The sequence below is a fragment of the Acomys minous genome (assembly GCF_964271855.1).
Source record: "Acomys minous genome assembly, chromosome: 9".
NCBI lineage: Eukaryota > Metazoa > Chordata > Mammalia > Rodentia > Muridae > Acomys > Acomys minous.
Window position 1 is genome coordinate 88,323,029 of NC_140490.1, and position 7,096 is coordinate 88,330,124.

The window sequence follows — 7,096 nt, forward strand, 5'->3', positions numbered from 1 at the left end:
TGTCTTATTTTGTGACCTGCTGAGCTTACCCAGCGTGATCTGTGGCTATAGTCATCAATGGGTACACAACCGGAGACAATGACCACCCGTCTTAGTTAGGGGTTTCTATTGCCGTGAAGAGACACCATAGCAACTCCTATAAAGGAAAACCTCTCATTCAGGGCTGCCTTTACAGGTTTGGGGGGTTTAGTCCATTATCATCACGGTGGTGAGAGGCAGCTGAGAGTTCTACATCCGGATCAGCAGGCAGCAGGGAGAGACCGAGACAGAGACAGAGACGAGAGAAAGAAGAAACACAGAAAGAGACTAGGCCTGGTTTGGGCATTTGAAACCTCAAAACCCACCCCTCGTGATAACAAGGACATAACTCCTTTTTTTATTTATTTATTTATTTATTTTTTTCAAGACAAGGTTTCTCTGTGTAGCCTTGGCTGTCCTGAACTCACTTTGTAGATCAGGTTGGCCTCCAACTCCACAATGACCTTCCTACTTCTGTCTCCGGAGTCCTGGGGTTACAAGCATGGGCCACCACACCCAAGTTTAAGGCCACACTCCTAACGGTGCCACTCCCTGGTGACCAAGCATTCAAATCTATGATCCTATGGGGGGGCATTATTATTCAAACCACCACCCTCCTCTCCCCCCACCCCCCCAGAACCGTCTAATATCCAAGAGAAGTTCACTAAGCAGCAAGGAGCAGGGGCCTATGCGTCCCCCTTCCTCACTTCATGATTGACTGTTAACAGGCCCGGTCTTGTGCAGCTCAGTGCAGGAGGCCCAGCTGAAGCAGCTCTAAGATGCTGATTGGCCAAGTCCTGTACAGAAGATAATTATCTCCCAGTCCACACTCCTGCTTTTTTTTTTTTTTTTAATTTTTTTTCACACTCCTGCTTTTTGACCCTTATATTCTTCCCTCCATCTCTTCCTTAATACCCTCTGCGCCCTGGAGTGGGTGAGATAAATGCCCTGCTTAAGGCTGAGCATTTAACCATCACATTAATGAACTGACTAATTAATTAGCCTGCCTCTGCCTCCTGAGTGTCGGAATTAAAGCCATAAGCCACCATGCTCGCCCCTCACATTCTTCTTAGGGCCGTGTGCGTCTCTGGCTCTCTGAATTCACTGCCGTTCACTGCAAAGAGAAGATTCTCTGATTAAGGTTGAGAGTAGCATCTGTCAATGGGTAGAAACAGAATATTTAGGTGGCAGCTGGGTGTCATTAATTTAGTTAAGGAATAGCAGTAAGGTCTGCCCCTAGGGCCTAAGACGCTAAGATTGTTTTTCATTTGTTTGTTTCTGTTGTTGTTGTTTTGAGACAGGGTTTCTCTGTGTAACCGCCTTGGCTATCCTGGAACTCTCTTTCTAGACCAGGCTGGCCTTGAGCTCAGAGATCTGCCTGTTTCTGCCTCCCGAGTGGAATTAAAAGCGTGCACCACTGCACCCGGTCCTAAGATTGCTTTGATTGGCTCTCTTCCTGTGGCCCTGGTCTTGATAGAATGTCTTCTTTTTCAGAGTTGCTTTTTTTTTTTTCGAGACAGGGTTTCTCTGTGTAGCCTTGGCTATCCTAGACTCACTTTGTAGACCAGGCTGGCCTCGAACTCACAGCGATCCACCTGTCTCTGCTTCGCAAGGGCTGGGATTAAAGGCGTGCACTACCACTCGTGGCTTCAGAGTTGCTCTTCTTAAGTCAACACTGTAAGGACTCCATCAGAAGACCAAACGCCCCCCGCCCCCAAATGGAGCCTACTCATCCCCGCCCCCAAATGGAGCCTACTCAAACATAAACTGGGGTGTGAGAACCTAGAATAAGGCCGGGCAGCAGGAAACCGCTCCCTGAACCGCTATCCTAGCACAGCTCTGGACTCCCTGTGAGGGCTAGGAAGGGGGAGAAACAGTATGCTTTGCACAACCTGTTAATACTGTTGGGTGGGGTGGGGGAAGGCTGCCCCAGGACTGCTGGCCTCTGCAGCGCCCCTATTTCACGGACAGTTGCTTGTACAGCTTGGGCACGCAGTCATCCCGCTCTGCCTTGGTAACACATGCCCGTCTCCAGGGCCCCCACGTGATACTTATTGCGGAAGGCAGGCACCTGGCCGCAGCAGTGTCCGGACCTGTTGCCAAGGATCCGCTCGTCACCGTCCAGTGGCTTGTCCTGCTTGTACACCAGCCAGAAGTAGCTTTGGAAGCCTGTGCTGCTGAGAGGACCGTGCCACTGCTTGTCGCGGACCATCTCAGTCAGGTATAGGTCCTTGGGGTCAGGAGTTCTCCAAGCGTCGGTGGGCAGAATATAGGTGAAGTGACAAACAGACCAATTCAGGGGAAGTTTGAACCTGAGTGTATTTTGCCCACTGACACTTCAAAAACCTCCGTTCCCCAAAAACCTATACCCGAATAAGACGGTCCGCGACAACTGCTGATGTCACTGCCCTTCGTGTTGACCACCAGAAGTTGGTGCCGCTCCCTAAATTTGGGTCCTCCTGCTAGGAGCATCTGGGTCTGTGAGGAACGTTTCCTTGAACTAAGGCCATCCCATGAAATGCTGCTTGGCCTACTCTTACCCTGGGTGGTTTGCTCAGCTCGTCCACTTCCATCCAGGCGTAGGCAACTCATGCTGGGGCCACTTGTCCACTTCTTCCTTCAGGCTCAGCGACCAGGCCACTGGCTGATGTCTGCAGGCATGGAGACAGCAAGAACCGAGTTCAATAATAATAATAATAATAATAATAATAATAATAATAATAATAATAATAATAATGATAATGATAATAATAATAATCTATTATTGTTGTTGTTATTGTTACTGTTATTATTATATTTTAAATTTTATTTACTTTACATCCAGACTGTAGTTTCCTCTCTGTCCTCTCCTCCCAGTCCTCTCCCCACCTTCCCTCCCAGCATTCACTTCATTCCTCCTCCCTTTCTTTTCAGAAAAGGAGAGCTGCTGCCCCCCCCACCCCCCCACCCCCCCACCCCCCCGCCATGGATATCAACCAGCCTTGGCATATCAAGTTGCAGCAAGGCAGGAACATCTTCTATTGAGGCTAGAAGAGGCAGCACCGTAGGAGGAAAAGGTCCCAAAAGAATCAGAGACAGGCCCTGTTCCGGCTGTTAGGAGTCCCCCACATGAAGACCAAGCAACTCAGCTGTTACATATATGCAGGAGGCCTAGGTTCGTCCCACGAGTGCTCCCTGGTTGGCGGTTCGGTCTCTGTGACCCTCCTATGGTTCCAGATCAGTTTGATTCTGTAGGTTTTCTTGTGGTGTCTCTGATGCCTCTGGCACCTACAATCCTTCCCCTCTTTCACAGGATTCCCCAAGCTCCGCCTAACGCTTGGCTGTGGGTCTCTGTATCTGTTTCCATCAGCTGTTGGGTGAAACCTCTCTGATGACAGTTATGCTAGGCGCCTGCCCGTCTGCAGGTATAGCCAAAAAAAAAAAAAATATCATTAACTACCCCTGCACATCTTGTAGGCAGGACAAATTGTAGGTTGAGGCTTTTGTGGCTGGTTTGGTGTTCCAATTCCTCTGATGGAAGTCTTGCCTGGTTACAGGAGATGGCTGGTTCACGATCCGTATCCCCCATTGCTAGGGTCACCCTCATAAATTCCTGGGAGTTTCCATTGCCCTAAGTTCCTACCTTGTCCCAGGGCTACCCCCTCCAATTCCAGTTCTGTCTCCTAGTACTCTCTCCCTCTGTCCTCCCCAACCTGACGTCTCCTGTTCCCATTCCCACCCCCTGTCCTGTCCCTTCCCGCCCACCCCTTGTCCACTCACAATGTCTATTCTATTCTCTCTTCTCGGTCAGATTCATAAGTCCTCCTCCACCTTAAGGCCTCCTTGTTACTTTGGCGTCTTTTTGGGTCTGTGGAGTGTAGCATGGTTACCCTTTACCTTATGGCTTAATACCCAACATACAAGTGAGTACATAAGGGAGGAATGGGAGGAGACAGGCAACGGGATGGCAATTGAGTTGTAATCTGAATAAATTAATAAAATAAAAAAAAAGTGAGTATATGATGTGTGTCTTCCTGGCTCTGGGTTACCTCATTTAGGATGGTATTTTCTAGTTCCATCCATTTGCCTGCAAGTACCATGATGTCATTGATAGCTGAATAATAATGCTCCATTGTGTAAATATAGTACATTTTCCTTATCCATTCTTCGGTTCAAGGACATCTAGGTTGTTTCCAGTTTCTGGCTATTATAAATAAAGCTTCTGTAAGTGTAGTTGAGCAAGTGTTCTAGTGGTACGGTGTAGCATCCTTTGGGCATATGCATAGGAGCGGTATAGCTGGGTCTTGAGGTAGAACTGTTTTCACTTTTCTGAGCAACTGCCAGCTTGATTTCCAAAGTGGTTGTACAATTTTGCACTCCCACCAGCAATGGAGGAGTGTTCCCCTTCCTCTTACATGAGCTGTCACTTGAGTTTTCGATCTTAGCTATTCTGATGGGAACAAAATAGAAACAGGACTTTAATTATTAATCCCATTTACAGATGAAGAAGACAAGGTTTGGGGAGGCTTACTTAACTTGACAAGGTCACTTAGCTAGTTAGAGGTAAAGATCTGGACATCTGTTGTTGTTTTCTTTTTTTTCTATTTATATTTTGTTGTTTGTTGAGATGGAGTCTTGATATGTTAGAAGTGGGCATATACTGCCGTCTCTTGTGTTCTTTTATTAATTTATTTATTCTTTTGTTGTTGTTTTTCCTCATGGCTCTACCCCAACCTATCTTAAACATGCACATCTCTCTCCCCTTGCTGGAGCAGGTAGGGGCATTGAAAATAACCTCCAGTTCCCATCTTAAAGGTGAGGCCTCACCTCAGCTCCCTTCTCCGCTACCAAGATGGTTTCCCCCAGATCACCAGTATTTCTAAAGACTTAGAATCATCCCATCCTCATCTCTCTTAACCTCTTATCCTCTTACTCCAGGTGCCTGCACCCTCTGTCTCCTCTGCTCCTGCTTGGCTTACTTCCTAGGCCACGCCCCCTCAGGAATCTATGCTGTCTTCTTCCCTCAGAGGGTTTGGCTCTGGCTGAACCTTAAGACTGACTGACGCATGGGACAAGCTTATGAAATTCACCACATTCCGTGTGAGTTCACTATTTCCCCCAAAACCTTCTTCTCCAGTGAACCAGATGGGAGCAAAGATATTTCTCATCTGTCAGCATCTTATGCCAGAAACTTTTCCCTCCTTCACTGTCCACACCCAGGGACCAAATCCCATTGGCAAGTGCTTCCTGAGAACCATTCCTGATCTCCTGGACCATGAGCAACTTTCTTGCTTGGGCTTTTGCCTCCTAAACAATGGTCTTCCTTGCCCTAGCCTGTAGTGTACCCAGAGCCACAGTGGGTTTTAACAAGGCAAATCTAATTCTATTATGCCCTGGCTTAAAGCCACAGTGGATCATGGTGTTTATAGAGGGGAAGAAGTGGGGGTATGGGAGGATTCTGCTGTGAGGTCCTAACGTGAAGTGACCTTATACATGAGGTCCTAATGTGAGAAGTGACATCACACTTGATGCTTGAAAGTAGCCTGTGAGTTAAAGACGTTTCTGAATAGGTGGGCATGACGGCACACACCTTTAATCTCAGTACTCAGGAGGCAGAGGCAGGTGGACCTTGTGAGTCTGAGGCTAGCCTGGTCTACATAGTGAGTTCTAGGCCATCCCAGGGCTACATGGTAAAGTTCTGTCTTAAAGAAAGAAAGAAAGAAAGAAAGAAAGAAAGAAAGAAAGAGAAAGAAAGTTTTAAAGGCCCTTAGCAGTCCTAAGTGTCCACTAAAGCCACAAAAACAATAAGCTAAAGGTATTTATGTAGGGTGGAGAGGAACCCAAGGGTCATACCCGTGGCTCAGTGGTAGGGTGCTTTCCTTGTACGCATGAAACTGTAGCTTCAATCCCTACTACTGTTTAAAAAAAAAGCCTAAAAGACTAAAGAGCACTTGGGGAGGGAGGGCCCATTACATTGTTGGGGCCATGGCTCATGGGCATATCCATAGGTCAAAACCAACTGTACCTTGTACTGTGAACGTAGGACATAGCCCCTTCTGCTTCATCCCAGCCCGCTAAGAAGCTTCTTGATGGTGGAGTTTCAGGTCACTTTCCTTGTCACCATTATCCTTTTCCGTATTGTTTCCAGAATAATAGAGAGAACGCCAGTTGCTCCCATTTCAATATGTACCCTGCAGCATCTGGCGGCTCCCTCTGTGACTCTTTCCTCTTGTGTTGCTTGTTTTCTGTCACCTGGACACAGCTGGGGTCATTTGGGAAAAGGGGCTCTCAAAATGAGAAAATGCCCTTCCCAGATTAGCCTGTTGGAGCATTTTCTTGATTAATAATTGACGTGGGAGGGTCCAGCCCGTTGTGAGTGGTGTTACCCTTGGGCAGGTGGTCCTGTGTTGAACAAGAAGGAGTCTGAGCCAGCCATGGGGAGTAAGCGAGTGAGCAGCGTTCCTCCATGACCTCTGCATCAGCTCCTGCCTCCAAGTTCCTGTTTCTGTGTTCCTGTCCTGACTTCTCTTCATGATGGACAGCTGTGAGCAAAAATAAAACCCTTTCCACACCTTTTTTTTTCTGTTTTCTCTTCTTTTCTTTTTCTCCTCCTTTTTCTTTTTTGGTTATGCTGTTTTAGACAGCAATGCAAACCCTAACTAGGGCATATCCTTTAGAGAAAATGATGAAATTTGCATTATTTGCACTCTTCCTCCCTCCCTCCCTCCCTCCCTCCCTCCCTCCCTCTCTCCCTCTCTCTCTCTCTCTCTCTCTCTCTCTCTCTCTCTCTCTCTCTCTCTCTCTCTCTCTTCCTCTCAACTGAACAGCATGACCTGTTCTAACAACTTCCTTCCCCTGAATCCCTTCCTGGCTTCCCATCACCTAAAGTGTAGCCGAGGCCTAGCATCTTTTCCTGGGTGGATAACGGAGCTGCTCTTCCTACGTGTGGTCTGCTGAGCCTGTTCCAGGAGGTACGAATGGTCCTCGGAGTCCCTTCAGGAACCTTTAGCTCCTTCTCTTTGTGTCTCTGTTCTCTGCCTCCCGAGCCCTGGCCACTTCAGGCCCTGGAGAATAAACTTGCTCTCCACCAAGTCTCCCG